This window comes from Cicer arietinum, chromosome 8 (genome assembly GCF_000331145.2).
Source record: "Cicer arietinum cultivar CDC Frontier isolate Library 1 chromosome 8, Cicar.CDCFrontier_v2.0, whole genome shotgun sequence".
In the NCBI taxonomy this organism is placed as follows: Eukaryota; Viridiplantae; Streptophyta; class Magnoliopsida; order Fabales; family Fabaceae; genus Cicer; species Cicer arietinum.
This window is the reverse complement of record NC_021167.2, coordinates 8,105,381-8,109,284: the sequence shown is the minus strand read 5'-3', so window position 1 is coordinate 8,109,284 and position 3,904 is coordinate 8,105,381.

Sequence of the window (3,904 nt, the reverse complement as noted above, 5' to 3'; positions counted from 1 at the left end):
ATTTTACTTTTTACTTTTTATATAAATAATAAATGTTTTATTTTATTTTTTTAACTTGTTTTGCTTCGGCTCAAAGAAATGCATAATAATAACAATAATGGAGTAACAACTAGAATCTAGAGATCGGTTTATTAGGCCGACGTGGTTTTTGTGATTTGGTAATGGATTTCTCTAACTTGGGTTTCAAGCCCAAGTTTCTTGAGGACCATTGGGTTACAATCATTTGGTATAATACTTTTAGTTAAGAAATTGTATATTTATTCTTTTATCTCTCAATGTTTTTAAATATTTAAAAATATTATTTAAATTGATCAATTTAAACGTATAAAATATATATTTGAATTAGTTAATTACGTATAAAATATATATTTGAATTAGTTAATTATGTGAGTTCTATTTTTAAAAAAACATATATATGAAATATTTGAAACACAATTATGTTTTGAATTTTTTTATAAAAAATGAAAAATTTGGACTAAAAAAATAGATACAGTCACACTCCCTTGATGTTATGGATTTTTGAACAAATTTAAAAATAAAAATGAGTTTTTAATAATATAGGAGAAATGATTATTTTGTGATTTTAGTGGATTGGTGGTGGAATGGGATTTAGGAAGAGGAATCCAAGTAAGTTATTCATAATTTTAAGTGGGTTTGATTTGTGGGTTCATTTTGATATGAACTCTTGTGTTACAATTGATCATTTTTTAACATAGAAAATGAATATCTATAAACTTTAATGAAAAAAATGTTAGTTATATCTTGTTTAGTTAATTCTCTCGGACACATAGAAGTAATTTGAGATTAAGAAGAGTATCACAAATGACATAAATGGAATAATTTCTGATGAAAATCTTAGTTGAATCAACTTGGGATAAATTAGGTTAATAAGAGAAAAAACAAATAAAAAAAGAGAAATCGAGGGAAAAATCAAAGCTTGGAGAGAAGCATGTTTCAATTTCTCACAAATATATAAGTGGATACTACATAGGTCGGGCCATCGAATCTTAGCCCAATTCTTATGTAGCTGAATCCTCAATAGAAAGGTATATAGAATGTAAATGGTAAAATTATATGAAATTCAATTTTATTATATTTTAATTAAATACAATAATTAAATACATATCATGTATGAAAATAAAAAATATAATATAGTTTTTATCCGAACAAAAAATATTACATTCAACTATCAACTTGCGTGACCACACTCGACTAATAGATGCACAACTATCGTCGAGTTAGATGCCAAGATCTCGGTAGGCCAAACCAAAGGTTCGACAAATACATTTGATAGGCAACGATGCTGCAACGATATTTTATTATGGTAGACATAATAATACTTGAACTTTATTCATAAATAATTTATAATTGAAATTTCTTCTACCCAAGTATTGTAATGTATTTCTAAAGTAAATTTGATTACCTTGTGAGAATGCTCCAATCTTGTGAAAGTTTGCTTCTAACCCTCATCGTGACTTTTTCAAAAGAAAATACTCTACATTTGTTATGTATTAGTGAAAGTTTTACTTTTTTTCCTTCACCTTTAACATAGTACTTATACCCTCACAAACTTTAATCAATAAATATTTTAACTTTACTTATCGTTTTTCTCTAAAGATTTCCAAACTTAAATATCATTTTTAATATTTAAAAAATTAAACAACTCAACAAATTTTCCACATTTAAAAAATCCAAAAAACTAAACAAAATTATTTAGTAAATATTCAGAATATAATCAGGTTATCCAAAAAAAATATCAGTGTCGGGATTAGCGGAGGCTATGCTGACGCTACACCAAAAAAAATCAACAAAGTTAGCATTCATCCCTCATGTGTATTGCATCGACACTAACTTTTTTAAAATATGAAAAATTTAATTTAAAAATTAAAAATTTAATTTAAAAATTAAAAATTAAGAATATATTTATTTTCCAAATACTTCGTAATTGAAATTGATAGAATAAATTCTTAAAATGTGAAATTTTTATGTTCGAAATAATTCATCCAAAATATAAGAGTATCTAAGATTTTTCAAAGAGTAAAAAATGCTACAATATTTAAAAAAAAAAACGCTTTACTCGTGCTATAGATAATTTAAAATAAATAAAAATTCAAAATAAAAAATAGAAAACTTACTTCTCTTACGACAATTTTAAATTTGGATTTTACATAACATATTTGTGTTTAGATAAATTCAAAAATTAATTTTTTGAAAAAGAAATTCTAAAAAATTTACTTCAATTCTTGTTAATTTGATAAAATATATAAATATATTTTCTATTTGTTTACTATGTTGAAAGGTACAAAGTAGAAAATTTGGGCTATAGAAAATTTTTGAAGCCCCGAAATAACCTTAAGAGAGCCCACTTCCAGCTTTGACCACATTTTATCTTCACAACTTCAACCACATTAGAATTAGAATCGTCTACACACATAGCAAAGAAAAAATTTCAATTTTCAGTGTTATTTCAATCTCCTTATAACCTTTAAAAAAAAAAAAGAAATGCCTGATAATTTTTTAAGAGACTTTTAATAATTTTAAAAACTATACACAATTAATATCCAAATAAAGTAATTTATATTTTTGCATTTTAATTGGTCTCTAAAAATATATTAATCCCTTAATTTTCTCATTCAAACACATTCCTAGGATATGGTTAGTCCTAAAAAAATTAAATTTTTTAATCATAAAAATGTCATTATTAATTATAATTACTTTGTATCTATAAAGATTTATGTATAAAAGTGAAAAGTACAAACTTTTGGAATCATGTAATAAAATGAAATGTTTATAATTAAAAATAAAATAAACATATTTTCAAATCAAATTGATGCGATCCTAGTAAAAAAGCAGCCAAGGTTCCTTAAAAATAACATACAGTTCACCAAAAAAAAAGTTAATAATACAGCATGTAATGCACTGATGATAATATATAAACTAAACAGTGAAACCTCTCACGATTCCTTGCTTTGCCCCCACTCTAGAGAGTAAATGCTTTTCCTTTTTCCACCAGTCCACAATAAAATGATTATACCAAAAGTTTCATACAATTTTGATTGCCAACCAAACATGAAAATTTATCTCTAACATAAAGCACTCTTTTGTTATACATGTCCATTATGACTTTAGGTGACAATATGATAATTGGCAATTACTAAACCCACCATCCAAACCAAACCCAATTTAAAAAGCTAGCAACACTCATTGTAACATCTTTTCATTTTTTTATTAGATAAAATTTATGTCTTTATTAAAAAAAAGTATCGTCCGATGAAAAATCAAAAACCATTTATATGAATTGTTTGATCTTAAATAAATGGTCGAGATTGCATAACACGTATAATTATTATGTGATAAATTTACTATAGAGATTCGGGTCCATAAGAGTGATTGATGCTAGCCCTCATAGGTCATGAATAAATTTACCTTGTGACTTCATTCCAAAGCAAAGTTATATATTATCCTTTATAACTCTTATATATTAACCCCTCTTTCCATGACAAAGGTAACAAAACAACAACAACAAAAAAGCAAAATGGTGCAGAGGGTCTCACTCACAGTAACATGCTTTATTCTTTTCCTTCTTGTCATAGTTACTACATCATTGATAACATTTAGTTGGGAAAGAAAGACATGGATGAATCATGGAAGCCATCGTGGCCACAGGAAACATCTTGTCAACCCAACAACAGAGGATCCATTTCACCTGCTTCGTGAGTTTCCTGTGTAGTAGTTTTTGTTTTCACTTGCTATATGAATCAGTGAAGTTCATGTTTTTCAGTGTTACTCTTCATACCCATTATTTCTCTTTTTATGTCCAAATTGGTCCAAGAATTTCATTCCTTGTGTCAATGTCTTGCTACAAAACACTCTTTTTTTATGTTGGTAGAAAACAAACACTCTT